We start from the raw sequence: 15,259 nt of genomic DNA, 5'->3' as shown, positions 1-15,259 counted from the left end.
TGTAAGCGGTATTATGTGCCGGAGCGAGGGCTGCGTAAATAGAGATGTGAACACGTGCATGATGGGAGATATGACGATGTGCTTTACATTCAAATTCTAAACATATTTACACGGGTGGGGTGGGGTTTAAATGGATTTTACTTTCAGGCAAACGTGCGTAGAATTGCAGCTTTAGTATTTCCGTCGTCTTGGATTGAGTTAGTGAATTCGCCTGCCTCAAATTATAGAGTGGCATTTACAAGACACTGTACTGAAGAACTTCGTCCCTAGTCCTAAACACAAGGCTTGGAAGTAAGTGTTAAATCAATGCGACTTCCAAGTTGTGTGTTTAAAGACAGAATTGTTAAAGTCGAGAGAAATAAAATGTGTTTTCTTTTTATAAATGCCGTGAAACAAAATGGCTTTTTACTAGGAAGTCTCACAGACACAGCATATTTCAACAGAGACCATTTATAACAAACACGTGATTGGCACTTCCATCCTAAACACAGCTGGAAGTAATTCCTATTGATCTCAAGTACGTAGTTGTAATATAATATTATTTATTATGCCTATGAAATCTAATATTTATAAGCCCTCAAGGCACTTCATTTATTTTATCTGGTCAGCTAATCACATTTTAAGTCCCATTGATTTCAATGGGATGGCTGTTCAGCCCGATCCTATGGAGGCTTATTTCTAAATGTACACAGGATTTCCGTTTATTGGGAATAAGTTCCATTGAACTGAATGGGACTTCAGAGCAGACATCCAGCCATAGGATCTCTCTATCAGGCATATGTTGTAATAACTCAATAATCTTTTACTAAAACATAAAACTCCCCTATAACCTTATACAGTTGTTTCTTAGTGCCGTGGTCCTAACACGTTCCAGATATCCCCCTACCCTATTTTATTCGTTTTATACCACTGATATGTCAAACTTGCGCTGCAGTTCTATTACCTATGAGTACTCCCACTGGCTACAATGGCACTTTTACTTCCAAGTAAACACTCGTTGCATTGTGCAGTAATCCAAAAGCCAACTAGCTCTTTTTAAAAGGAAGCTGCAGCTGCATTATTTCTCCAACATTGCCTGGGAGCCGGCTGAGGTTAACAAGTGCAATCTGATTCTATCTATGGATATCTGATGCCAGCCCCAAGCAAATTGTCCATCGCCATATTGGCTTACCTAGGGCTGCTCCAGATGAGTTAATGCCTGAATGAAAACCGGGAACCAACACGCCCCACTTTAACCAGCAGGTTAAAACTACCGCGTAAGCGCTATTCAAACGATGACTAATCAGAACGCCTTCCAGGTAATAGCGCTTGAAGGATGGCGCGCTTTCGGTGCTCTATCTAGAGTGCATCCTGCAAATCCGAATTCTTGTTGTTACTCAGCTACAGAATAGAGTAGTTCGCCTCATTCAATCCGATATACAGCAAACCAGTTAAACCTAACCCTTCCTTTTAATCAGATTAGCACCTTAATCCTAGATGTATTTATTTAGTGGAGAGTTAGGCGGATTTGAGAAGCAGTTACTTGCAAGTAATCATATTTAGGACTCTGGAACGTGGTTGGGGCAGGAGGCGGAATTTAAAAGCAGATTTTGTGAGAGGGTGTAAAGTTCTAGTCCTCAATGCATTACTTGGAAATTAATCCAGTGTCAAGACAATCTCCTTTTAAATGCAGTGGTACTTCAGGTTACATACGCTTCAGGTTACATACGCTTCAGGTTACAGACTCCGCTAACCCAGAAATATTACCTCGGTTAAGAACTTTGCTTCAGGATGAGATCAGAAATCGCGTGGCGGCGGCGCGGCAGCAGCGGGAGGCCCCATTAGCTAAAGTGGTGCTTCAGGTTAAGAACAGTTTCAGGTTAAGAATGGACCTCCGGAACGAATTAAGTACGTAACCAGAGGTACCACTGTAATGTATTTAGGATCAAGGTACACATGTGGTTCTTTGGTGAAGCCTCGAAACATGCTTAAGCCCGCCCATTCCCCAGTCATATTTGCTCAGATTTAATTCCATTTCAGTCTCGCTTAGAAAGCAAGTCCTATGAGGTTAGTGGGGCTTGCTAACAAGCGAACGAATTTCCAGTTGACCAGTACACCCTTCTTAAATTACTCGCTTTGCCGATCTGCCCCTCTCAGTAACTTTGACTTCCGTGCACTCTGGATGGTATTAATGATCTTGCGTGGGTCTAATACCCCAATTACTACTCTTATTGATCATTACTATCATTGCGAATCATTGCTGTTGCAAATCGTCACTGTGTCCTTATTTAGCATAGATTTCAGTCTTGCAGGAAAAATTGACTTACTTGCATTTCTTCGGCTTTGCCCCACGGTTTACTATATCTACACACAAATAGGGCTATTGCATTCATGCCCTATTGGTCATCCCAGATACACCTAGTTGGCCAAGGGGGTGGGAAGCAGATGTTGGACTAGACAGACCATAGGTCTGATCCAGCAAGGGCTTTCAGTGTACATTTCTCTCCCCCCCCCTCTCTGTGTACCAGTCACCTGGAAAGGTATACTTTAGTCCAGGAAACTTTGTGCTACAATAAATTCTTCAGGGTGCCACAACCCCCCACTCTTTTAGAGAGATTCTGAACTCATTATACAATTGGTTTCATAAACGGAGGATAAACTGCTTTGTTTGAAGATCCACCCACTGAGAAGTTCTCCTGCACAAGCCCTATTCATTTCTATGGGGCTTGCGATGAGAACATCCCAGTGGATTGTGTCTTAGGCCCTTAGTTTTCCACATAATCTGGTTAAATTTAAATAGAATATGTATAATAAATCTGGCTTTATGCAAAGTGCACTTAATTATGTTTTTTAAATGTAGTGATCTATTTTCTGCAGTAATATAATTTAAACATGTTCTCCAAAACAAAGTTTTTAATGTCAAAACAAAACTGGGAACATCGTTTAAATTATATTTTGGGGCCAGATTTCACTAAATGAAAAGAAAATCAACTTAATGCGACTATGAGAAACTTCTGGAGAACAATCGTCTGCATATTGTTTTATAATGTGCAATAATCTGAAGCATGTAAAATTTCGGTCCATTATTATTCAAACCAGGAATTAGCAGAGTAATTTTTCCTTCTATTGTCCATAAAATTGCCAAATGACTAAATTAACTGACTTCATACTGTGGACCATCAATTACATGGTATATTTCATTCGGATGGAGTTCGAAATTACCTTTGTACTTTTTTATTTTATTTTTTTAAAAAATCCTTTTCTTTTCTTTCTTTTTAGTATGAAACATTTCCCCAGTCTAAACGTTTGTTGTCAACTGTCAAAATAAAGCACACCCCGCCCCCCAAACCCACCCATTGTCAAAAGCTCGGGTACAGTGTTGTCAGGACTAAACTGCCTTAAATGAAACTGGAAGCAACCTGGTCTGTTAACTGCAGACTGCATCCTCAGTGATCTATGGGGGTACCATTATGAGTGCTTTAGGGACTCTCATAAACTATTTCTGATAAACCTCACTAATTCTCATAAGAGCTTTGTTTAAAGTTAACAGATCTGAGTTACAGCTGGGCTTTATGATATTATTATTATTATTAGTAGTAGTAGTAGTCCATCCATAGATCTCAGGCGGTTTATATGTAAATAAACCAAAAACCAGACAAACTGGAATCTGACATGAGGTCTTTATTTCAGAAACCTTGGTGTAACTTTGCAGTATGTAACAGACACTAAGTCTGAGCGCAGACCTCAGGGCTACAAGATCCTGCCCAATCTGCGTGTCGTGTTTCGTATTGTCCTTCCTCGTCGCCCCGCCCTCCCATGGCTTTGTGTAACTCGAAACTCGTGCGGAGAACTCGAAGGTTTGCTCATTATTTTGTGACATTTTGGTTGGTCCTAATAAATATATTGCCCAGTTCTGGACTTTGAGGTTTTTTGTTTTTCTTATGGACCAATACCTTAGTTGTTTACTCCCCCCACCCTTCGTTCCTAAACAGTTTCACTGAAATAAGTAGCTGGCTTCTGGGCTACACTTGCATCCATACGAACCAGTCAAGGAGGGACATCTTGGTCACGGTGCAGAGATGGAGAAAACATCTCACTGATTTCAGCTGAACTGAAAACAAACTGCTTACATAGCTACCCGCGACAACCTTAACCCAATTTATCAGTTAAACCGAAGAATTAAGATTAACATCGATCAGGTCCCATTGTAGCAGAATGATTATACCCAACCACACAGGCAATCATCGGCTTCAATGCATATGCTTCTGCCTAATGAGATTTTTGAGGTTCCTTGCCCCGCTGACTTCACATGCTACATTTATGTGATTATCTGGGGCTTTGTTTCTGGGGCTAGTCAGCTAAACTCCCTAGGACTTCCTCAGAAGTAAATGGGTGCGAGCATCAAGGTGCAGGTCACACAACTTCTGTTGATATCTCCTGCCTGCTTGGACGTCAGAGTTATTTACTTAGAAGCAGAGGAGCTAGAGATGATGGCCCAAACCTAACTGCTGATCAGATTTTTAAAAACCATTAACAAGGGCACACAGGATTCAAAATTCTTTTTAAAACGGGAAAAATATATATATATTTGGTTATATCGGACTACAGAGCAGCAGAAAGATCTCTTGCGCAAGTCCCATTGAAATGAACGGAAGCTGCACAGGAAACTTCAATGGGGAGACGTTATTATTATTCCATTCTCTTTCATGACTTCCTTCCAATGGTCCCCTTCAACAACAGCAACACAAGACAATATCAAGTTCAAATTTAATATTTAAGTCCAGTTTAGTTTAATGGGGGAAATGTTAAACATGTGATGATCTCAGATGTATTGTTTTATGTTATCAAAAGGATTTTTATACCGCTTTTCATTTACCCAGAACAAACTGAAAAAACACCAAAGCGGCTCACACCATAATAAAAACATAAACAATATCCAACTCAGTGGGGTTGAACTCAGGGGGACCTTAAGGCTGCAGTCATGTGCCCACTTACCTGAAATAAGGTCGATTGAACTCAATGGGACTTTTGAAAGGATATGTATGGGAACAGGCTATACAAAGTTTGCCTTTCTCTGTATTGTGTATCAGTGATAATTACAGTATCTAGGAAGGGTTTGGGGAGCTGGTGTTTTTTTAAATAAAAAAAGGAGGCTAAAATTAGCATAAATCATTTTAAAAACCTTTGCAGAGTTTCATTTCCCCCTTATTTCTAGATTAGTGGAAACTTTTATGACCCTCTCTACCTTGGGACAACATTTTGCCACTTTCTTGGGGTGACTACTCTCTTTTGAGGATTCTGTGTACGCTCCACTTTAAGTTCAAAATTTTTCCATAAGGAACAATCTGCTTCGAAAATAATTCATTAAGAAAATAAAAAAATAAATAAATGTCATGTTTTTATTAACTTTTTTTTAAAAAGCTTTTCAAGCTACAACCACCTGCGCGCTTTCTACTAGAGTTAGTGCTCCCATTGATCAATTGGGACATATTCCAGGGTGAAAATGCGCAGGATTTACCTGGCTGCGCCTTGCTCAGTTATCACAAAAGAAAACATGAGATCCATAATAACTCTAAAGCAAGGCCACTCCTGGTTTATGCAAAGCTGCCGAAATTGGGGTTTTGTTTTGTTTTCCCCTAGTGACAGCGGAAGTATCACAAACTCTGGGGGCTACAAAACGCTACCTTGAAAATCCCTTCAGAAATTTCCAAGGGATATTGACTAGCCAATAAAGAACCAGCGTCTTATTAGTCTATTGCTGGACGCTTTTGATTGTTTTAAAATCGTGAAGACACCCCCCCCCCCACCCCGCAGCTTGTCTCATTTTAGTGACATATTTGCCACTATCGTCCTCTAGTAAGAATTCTATATAAAGATTCCATCTGATTTTTTGGAGCTCAAATCCTAAACGGGCTAAGCCCCTATCTTAAACCACATACCTCTATCCTACCCACCAGGAGCGAAAATGCAGCTGAAACGAGCCTAACTCTGAGGAAATAAGAGGTGCAAGATGAACCCATTTGGATCGGGACCGTGCAAAGGCTTAAAAACAAAACGAAACGATTCCGTTGAACTTTGGAGGGGTTAAAAGCGTGCCATTAAAATTGCGGCGCGCTAAGCACTTCCACTTAGACGTGAGATCTGTTGAAGTCAGCGGGGCTTCATAAACTGTATTTAGGATCGAGGCATAAGTCGTTTCCAAACGCAAGCGCTCTCGCGCGAGAGATGTTTGTGGATGGCATCCTTTGGGACCTCCGCGTTAAGGACTCAGCGCGCCTATCCCCTGGGTAGCTCGGATCATGGCAAAGTTCTCGAAAAGGACCCCATGGCATCCTGAATTCTACCGGGGGGAAGGGGAAAGCCCTCCAGTCGGGAGTGTTTTCAAAGAGTGGAAAAAAGAAGGAGCAATCAACACAAACAAAAGCGCTTTCAGTCGTGCTGAAGGACGCAAGCCGATAGACGCTTGGTTTGCGCGCTCCAGTGAAGGGAAACGCTTTGGATTCGAATCGCGTGTGGGAGACGGGCGACTCTTTCCGTGGGCGTTGGAAAAGGAGAGAGAAAAAGATGCCTTTAAGTGCTAGGATGAAGGTGAACGAGCCCTCCTCCCCAGCTCCCAGCCATCAAAGCTACTTTTGGGTACCAGTTCTCCTCGCTCGCTCTCTCCTTCTCTTTCATAGAGACCAAGCCTTGGTGAGTCACGGGCACACAGGTGAATCCTGCAAGGGACTGCATTGGCTTTCATACTGAACAGCCACCCGTTTGGATTTTTGCAGGATCTGGCTCAACGCTGCCTACTTCAACCCAGAACCACAGCCAAGCTCTTCTGACTATAAACGCTGTATCCGTGGGCAAATAAATGTGAATCTGAAAGGTGGCGTGTATGTGTATGTTTGTGTTGGAGGGAGTATTCCCAGCTGCCGTCGGTGCCAAGTAAGTGTCTGTGTTTGGGCGCGATAGGAGGATCGCTTCCCTGTTTCTTCCCCTTCTCCATCCCTGCCACTGACGCGTGTCCTCCCACCGCGCTCACACGGCCAAGAAGCACTCTCTACCCTTATACGGCTGAGGTGCAGATAACCCCGTCGTGGGGAGAAGTCTCCTGCATCCCTATTGGTAGGGATCGCAGTGCCAAACCTGTTACATAACGCTCTGATTTGCGGACTCAGTTTTATTTTTCCTTTCAAGAGCCGGGATGGAAGCGAGTGAGGTGTGTATGTGTGTCACAATGTAGGTCTTGCTCCCCCAGGCTGTTGAGTAGCTTGCCCACGATCCTGTGCCCATTAAGCCCTACGGGCGGTGTTCCAGCTGACTGCCGCGTTCATACCCACCCACACCCACCCCGCTCCACAGCGCGGCCATTGTAACGCGGAACAGGCTCTTGTAAGCAAGAAATCTGTGGCTGAGAAATCGACGGGGGGCACCTTCAAGGAAATGCACCGGGCTTCAAGGGGAAAGCCGAATGACTCGGGCCGGTGTGGAAGGTGGTGGGATGGCGGAAGGCAGTTTCCACGGCCCCGGGAGCACAGGATCGGCCCGCTAGCCTGGAAGGTGCGCGCCTCTCTGAGCATCGGAGCACCTCCAGGACAGCCCAGAGCTTCCGACGAGGGCGCAGAGGCAGGCGGGCGCCTAAAATGCCCAGCCCGGCTGAGGAGAGAGCTCGGGGGCGGGGTGGCGGCGGAGGGGAAGCAGGATGACATTTGACCCTGGGCCTTTCTCCCCAACAAAGGACCACCAAATCCCTGCCCGTCCCCTCGGACTGCTTGACATCCGGATGTCTTTGCTCCCCTATGGAAATGCGAATGAACTTACGAGGGACCAGTCATTGACCCCAGTCACCCGCCGCCCCACCCTGGGGACCGCCGCCCGTCGCTCAGGCAGCTCGGCCCTTGGCGCAGCGATGATGGATCCCCACTTAATCGCTTCCGCCGCTGAATGGCTTCCCTCCTCCCGAAATCTCCCGGCCTATAGGAAGGGAGAGCTAGAAAGAGAGAGAGAGAGGGAAGCGACGGGTGCTTCAAAACACACCCTCCTAGCAGACAGGTAAAATTGGTCCTGGGAGAGGAAAGGGAGAAAAGAAGAAATTTATTCGCTTCCGAATAGAACCCCTTTCCATCAGGGCAGGTCTGGTGGGAGATCTGGTCAATGACACTTGGCGTTTGTCTAAACACGAACAAGCTGGCAAATACAAACTGGCCGGGCCTTTTCACAGCGAATGAAAAGACGTACAAAAAACTCAGAAAATAAAAGGAAATCTGGCAAGGTCACAGCGTCGGGAGGGTTCCTGAGTACAGTATAATGTCTATGTTGAAAAAAATGCGTACTCCCCCCACAAAAAACCTTCACTTCCTACTTCCATTACAGTATCTTTGTTCTGTTTATCTCTGCTCCTTAAAAACAAACCCCTCTTCATTCATGCAATTGAAGAGATTGCCAGCTAACTGGGGCAAAAATCTAGTCTCCCAGAAAGAAGACTTTACTCTCTTCCCTCTTCTTCATACATGCTGTTCTAAAACCGAAACATGAAGCCCATCTTGGGGAAGGGGGGGATGAAAGCCTAACACTGAGATAATTGAAGTATTATTATTCATTCCAATGTAGATTATTAAATAGGAAACGAGATTATTATTATTATTATTTTAGTAAAATCAGGCTGGTTAGAGGAAGAGAGTTATATTCCGGCACAAGAGAGAATTCAAGGGGGAAATGTCCGTTCTCCTTCTGCCCCCTCCCACCTTGGAAACATGCACGCGGAGAAGAGAGTTCATCGCAAGGAAATTAAGACCCCAAGTTATAAAAGACAGAAGGAACTGTACCTTGGAAACTCGGACGCTCGCTTCCAGTTTTGTGAATGACGATGGGGCTTTTTGGTGTCATTTGAAAATAAATCAGGAATTAGTTTTTTTCTTTGTTCTACACATACCCTGCGTTTGCACTGTGCTGTGGAAAGCCGGTTGATAGACTACAGCGTTAATTAATACTGTGCTAATTTGAGTTTAAGAGTGAAGGGAGGTGGAACTGGGGAGAGAGAGCGAGAGCGAGACTGCGATGGGACAGTGACCTCTAGTGGCGAATTGAGGCCATGCACGCCTGAAGAACCGAGGCAAGGAAACTGGCTGAACAAAACGCTCAGGTCGTCTCAACTGCGCGTCTCTCCCCGAGAGAGAAAGTTTTCAGCCGGAACTCGAGCTGATGCGATGTTGCACCAAAGAGTCCTGCAACGATTCGAATTGTGGCTAGGGCAGCTTCACAAGCTCAGAGCCACTGACGGGGAGGAAACGGGGAGATGCGGGCATCTTGGGTCAACAGAGGCAAGCTTAGCAATAACTCTTTGAAACTCCACACCGGATTGAACAAACATAGCAATTCGGTTATTCCGGTCCTTAGCCAACACATTTCCCACCCAGACATAGGAGCCAACTCCTAGGGGCCAAGGGGTCTCCGCCCCCCCCCCCCAATATCTGAGGGGCCCCCTCCCAAGTTGATGGGCATTGATTGCCATTCAAATAGTGTGATTGCAGCGTGTCATGTGATCGATTATGTGGAGCGGGGCTTACCTGGGTCTCTCCCCCCCCCCCACAACACACAAAATTTTGTTCAGGTTGGTACGCTTGTACCCAGATACGCTGAAGTTGCGATTCTGCCATAAGAAAATGTATTTGGGAGCAAGTCCCTCTGAGGTTAGCAGGACGTGCCAATTCACAGCGCAATCCTGTGCCTGTCCAATATCATAGGGAAAGGTCAATGAACCATTTAGCCCAGCGTCCTGTTCTCACAGATGCCCATGGAAAGCCTCCAAGCAGGACCCCAACACAGGAGCCCTCTCCCCAGCGGCCATTCCCAGCAACTTTGCGCTCAGAAGCATTGCTGCTGCTTCTGACCCTATGGAATCATTCATGGCATCCTCCTTCATGGATTTGCCTAACCCTCTTTAAAAGCCACCTCTTGCGGGAGCGAATTCCATAGAAATCCCAACTCATTTCCTTGGGTATCCTATACACCCACGTACCTTAAAAACAGTGGATATCTGAATAAACAGGATTGCGCTGTAAATGTGTTTAAATGTAAGGTGCCGGCCAGGGTGACAGACTAAAGGAGAGACTTACACAGATGGCTCTTGCGGGTTCCATTATTCTCGTTATGTTTATTTTGTCTTGTTTTAATATCTTTGATTCTGCGATTGATTTTATGGGCGTGTTGCGGAATAACGATACAATGATTTTAGTGTTGCCAAGCACGCTGAAATAGAAGAAACAAAACAAGAAAGCAAAATAAAACAACCTCAGAGGTTCTAAACGGGCGCGTTGTAGATACAGTAGTTCAATTGAATCCAGCGGGGATGGCCGAGACCCGCGCAGTCCGATCCTATGCCCGTTTCTTGGGAAGCAAATCTCCTTGTTTACTCTCAGCCAAGCGCGTTCAGAACTGTAGCCTAAAAAAAAATAGTTGGATTTTGAAAGAAGCCGCCATGGAAAGTACTTCCACTTCATATGAAGAAATTCTGGCCGTAGCATAACTTACTCTGCAAGGCCGCGATCCAGTTAACGTTACGCACTCTGAAGTCCTATTCGGACAGACGGTCTTTAATTCTCTCGCCAAAGCCAACGGGGCTTTCAAAAAGTGGCCATTTTTGGTTGGGCGATTCTGCCCGCGTGCGTTCCCACAAGCACGAGTTTCTTCCAGAAATTTGGTGGCACTGGAATTAGGATCGACAGCCAAAATAGCCATGGACATTATTCGATCATATTGTTCGCTCAGTTTCCTCGATTCCGCAGTGCGCTAAAGACACCGAGACGCGCAGGCAGGGGAATTGAGCAGGGATGCGATCCTTCTCAAAATGATTTCTTGCAAAGGAATCCTCCGGGCCTGTTCAGGATCCGCAGCTTCCTGTTGTTTCTGTCCATCCGCGCTCCCCTTCTGGGTTCGCACAGGTGCCTATTTTAACTGCGCACGAATGAAATTGTGATTGAACCGAAAGGCAAAGCCAAGCCTTTAAAAGTTCCTCTAAAAACAAACGAATCCCTAACAGCGACGGGGAATGAAGGAGAAATCCTAAGTCTCTAGTCCTCATGTTCCACGATACCCTGTATCCCAAAAAACTGCACACTTCCCCAAATTATTTGCACTCCCAACTATTGAACTATTTCCATGTTGAAGCCTACCCCTCTTCTCTCTTTCCGGGATAGCTCAGTTGGTACAGTTTGAGACTTTTAATTTCCGCGTCGTGCGTTGGAGTCCTACGTTGAGCAAAAAGATTCCTGCATTCCTGGGGGTTGGACCTGATGATCTTTGTGGTCCCTTCCAACTCTACAATTCTGTGATTGTATTCTGAAACAATGTAGGAATCAAACGGAAACCACCTCTCTTCCCCCTTTCCTGCATGAGAGCATCCTATGTATCCGGTATAACACACAACAGTATTGTACAATTTGGGTGCAAAATATCTAGACACTTGGATAAAGACAGTTCGACAAGGTCTGCCTTCTCGGTTTATTATTGGACGCAAAAGTAGAGAGCGTCCACGGAAAGCTTTCTGGAGGAACGGACCTGGAGGCTTTGGAAAATAAGGGGAGGGAGCGAACATATAACCCAGGTAAGAAAAAATAAAGTTGTTAAAGTGAAATCGGTTAATAATGGTGATTGTGAGGATGAGCCATCGGTCTCCAGTCCAGACGCCTTGTATCCTTGGCTCCCCGGATGTGGTTGGACGCCAACTCCCATCATCCGTGGGGAAGATGGGAATTAGAGTGGAGGAGCGTCTGGGAAGACAAGGCTGAAGAAGGCAGCTCAACGAATCGAGAAGGCGGAAGGGCAGAGTGAAAAAAATGGCCAGAAAGATGGACCTTTAGTAAGAAGAGGGATGCACAATAAATAAATAAATGGGATTGTTTTGTTTTTTGTTTTAACACAACAGGAAAAGCTTCCGTCACTTCCACACCGCAGGGGTTTCCTGGATGCTCAAGCCACGTGGGTGAGAAAGGAGCTTGCAAGCCCACAGCACCAGACAGCAGCTGAAGTCTGTTGGCATCTCCAGGTGAACACAAACCTGCTGAAATCCAAATGATGCAAAGCCCATTTTGGAGCGAGTGGAGGCAGCACAGGGAGATCTTCAATGTTAGGATTATATTTGCATGAATTTTATTATGAATTTATAGCCTCATCTTTCCTAGGGGGACTATGCAGGGCACACTTCCCAGGCAGTCTCCCATCTAGGCCCACTTAGTTCCTGCAAGGTTGCTGTGTTGACTGGTTTCAGACTATGTCACAGGCTGGGCACTTAATTTCTTAGGGACACAATCGTTATCCTTCTTTCTGCCACCCCGTTCTTCACAGATGCTTTCTCTGACTTTCCTAGTTTCAGGACACTAGGCAATGGTTCACCAGTGCAACCTTCCTAGCCAAGAGATACAATGGTGGGGAAAAGCAGCGCCTGTTGAAGGTCTGTTTGTAATGCACATGTTTTGTTTTGTTTTTTAAACCACCATGCACTTCTGGCAGGGAAAGGTGAAAGGTGACAACCTAACCCCCCATTTTGCCTTCCTCCAGCAAATGGATAGCTGGGAAATGTTTGGAGAAATGTGTTGCCTGGATGTGATTAGCTTTAAAACAACAACCCTTATTCCAGGCCACGTGTTTAAGGGATTCCTGGTTTTGCAGAGTGAACGGGGTGCCCGACAGCAGCACTGAAGCCCGTTACAGAATCATAGAATTGTAGAGTTGGAAGGGACCCAAAGGGTCATCTGGTCCAATGCCCTGAGATGCAGGAATCACAGCAGGAATGATCAGCATTGCCCAATTGATTTCCAGGTTGATTTCAGATGATCTCCTACAAAGTCAGTGAGCACAGCAACAGGTAAGGTCACCACCTTTCTTCCCCAACAAAGACTCTGTGCTTTTTAAGAGCTCTGCACAGCCAGCAGGCACTCAGCTTGGGGACACAGTGATGGGAGAAGCCTCTCCTGTTGCTCTTTTGCAGCTCCTAAAACACATGTTGTTCTACTAGGAACAGGATGTCCTCTTCTAGACCCAAGCCTTCATTGCTGGTCTGCTCGATCTCTCCTGTCCACAATTCCTAAACACAGAAGATGATGCAAACATCTCAACTGAACTACATTATGGAACACACAAAGATTCTCTCTCTCTCTTTCTCTCTCTCTCTTTCTTTCTTTCTTTCTTTCTTTCTTTCTTTCTTTCTTTCTTTCTCTCTCTCTCTCTCTCTCTCTCTCTCACACACACACACACACACACACACACTCCTGGAAGACAGGGCTGAGTAAATAAACTGAATAAAAAGATGTCTGCCATCACAAATTTGCTATACTAATGGCAAACTCACAGTGGCACCAGCCAAGCCCAAGAGGAAAATATCAGTAGGCTCAGGAGAGCCCCCGTTTCTGCAGAAGTGCAAAATACTTTAGAAAGAAAAACTAATGGGGAGACCCCAAAGCAGCCTCACAATGAATGATCATGCCCAATTATCATTGAATGCTGACTGTCCATGGTGGGGGTTGGGGTTAGAATGGGAAATAAGAGGCGGGAACAAAATTGAATACCCTAGAATAGGGCATGGCTAGTGGGCAGGAACCCTGAATGATAGCACTACACACAACTTTTTTTTTGCAGTTCCCACTTCTACATACATTATATATTCAACATCATACTTCACCTAGAAGGATTTCATTATGTGTTGGTGTATGAATATTCAGTCAGGGACGCAGGTGGCGCTGTGGGTTAAAGCCTCAGTGCCTAGGACTTGCCGATCGAAAGGTCGGCGGTTTGAATCCCTGCGGCAGGGTGCGCTCCCGCTGCTCGGTCCCAGCGCCTGCCAACCTAGCAGTTCGAAAGCACCTCTGGGTGCAAGTAGATAAATAGGGACCGCTTACCAGCGGGAAGGTAAACGGCGTTTCCGTGTGCGGCTCTGGCTCGCCAGAGAAGCGATGTCACGCTGGCCACGTGACCCGGAAGTGTCTCCGGACAGCGCTGGCCCCTGGCCTCTTAAGTGAGATGGGCGCACAACCCCAGAGTCTGGCAAGACTGGCCCGTACGGGCAGGGGTACCTTTACCTTTACCTTTATGAATATTCAGTAACCTATGTTGTTGGGAACAATCTGAGGGACTGTTTATTCTATTAAAGTCAATGTTGTTTTCTCAATGCTCAGTGTCAGTGCCTTATAACCAGATACCCATGGAAAGTCCACAAACAGGACAGGTACTCAGGGTCACTTTCCTCATCTGTGACTCCCAGCAGCTGGTAGTCATAGACAGACAGACTGCCTCCTACAGTGAAGGTGGAGCTTAGCTGTCAGGTTTAGTAGCCTCTGAGTAGCCACTGCAGTAGTGCTGAGACAGAGTGGATTTATCCAAAAGGATGGGCTGCAGTTGGGAGCAAAATGGCACCTGCTGCTGTAGACCAAATAGTTACCTTTATTAGGGATTGAGATTTAGTATTAACTAGGGGCTGTTAATCCACTGCAGATCCTGTTTGCAGGTTTAAAAATGGTGGCCCTTAGTTACCTCAGCAAAACATCTCCTCTTTTACTCCTGGAAGGAAATGGCTGTTCATGGCTTTAAGTTAGTACTGACTGTTTCTGGAAGAAATCACCCGCCATGTTAAGATAAGGTTGCCATATTTCCAAAAGTGAGAATCCAGACACAAAAGTTGTTGGTTTTTTTTGGGGGGGGGAAATTTGTGATTTCTGCCTGGGTGCTGTTACAGACAGCTGAATCTCAGCTATGTCTGGGATATTCCCATGTATGGCAACCCTATGTTAAGATATGTATTATTATTATTATTATTATTATTATTATTATTATTATTATTACTACTACCATAGCCACTTAGCCACCTTTGGGCATACATTAGGGGAAACATCACAAAGGGATCTCAGGACCCAGAACCCTAGAACAGGGTGGGAAGCCTCAGGCCTGAGGACATCTCCAGCTGACCCTCAGGATTCTCATCCAACCCCACACCCTTCTCATCCAGACCCTCACCCGCCTTGCTTTGCACACCCTCTTTGAGTGTTTTTGCCTGGCTGGAATGTGTCCCTAAGCCCTGATAATACCTCTTGCTTAACTTGGGTGGAGAATAGAGAGAGGGGGTGAGGGTGACAAAACTAGCCTATTGTACAAAGATAACACAGAATCATAGAATGGCTGAGTTGGAAGGGACCCTGAAGATCATCTTGTCCCATTTAAAGCCCTAAATGACCTCGGCCCCGTATACCTGAATGTCAGGAACGTGGCCCCTCCAGGACCCAGTAGAAGAGGCGTAAGGGGTTTTGGA

General features: G+C 45.3%; 1 long non-coding RNA gene across 1 annotated transcript in view; it reads right to left on the bottom strand.

The window, feature by feature from the left end:
* Window positions 1-9,439, bottom strand: part of LOC310827375 — a 132,244-nt gene extending 122,805 nt beyond the window's left edge. The window contains exon 1 of the long non-coding RNA XR_014556305.1: window positions 8,790-9,439. This is a non-coding gene — a long non-coding RNA (uncharacterized lncRNA). The remainder of the gene's footprint in view (window positions 1-8,789) is intronic.
* Between the last annotated feature and the right edge of the window lie 5,820 nt (window positions 9,440-15,259).

This window comes from Podarcis gaigeae (assembly GCF_964106915.1).
Source record: "Podarcis gaigeae genome assembly, chromosome: 11".
NCBI lineage: Eukaryota > Metazoa > Chordata > Lepidosauria > Squamata > Lacertidae > Podarcis > Podarcis gaigeae.
The sequence above is the reverse complement of the archived record's forward strand: the minus strand, read 5'-3'. Positions and strand labels throughout refer to the sequence as shown.